Here is a 221-nt window from a genome sequence, read left to right as displayed (position 1 = left end):
AAATAAGTTTTAAAGTATGCTTAGGAAAACTCGTGTGAAAAAGCTGCGAGACAGTTCTACATTGACCCCAGGAGAATCCGAGACTGGAAGAAACCAAAGGATGAGCCAATGAGATTAGCCGACAGTAGCAGAGCACGGCTAGCTAGCTGGAGGTGGAAGAAAAACAGTTAGCCTGGAGCTAGAAACAAAGCTAGATAGCTAGAGATACGAGGAAAATAGTT

This window comes from Etheostoma spectabile, chromosome 9 (genome assembly GCF_008692095.1).
Source record: "Etheostoma spectabile isolate EspeVRDwgs_2016 chromosome 9, UIUC_Espe_1.0, whole genome shotgun sequence".
NCBI classification, from domain to species: domain Eukaryota; kingdom Metazoa; phylum Chordata; class Actinopteri; order Perciformes; family Percidae; genus Etheostoma; species Etheostoma spectabile.
This window is presented reverse-complemented; position numbering follows the sequence as displayed.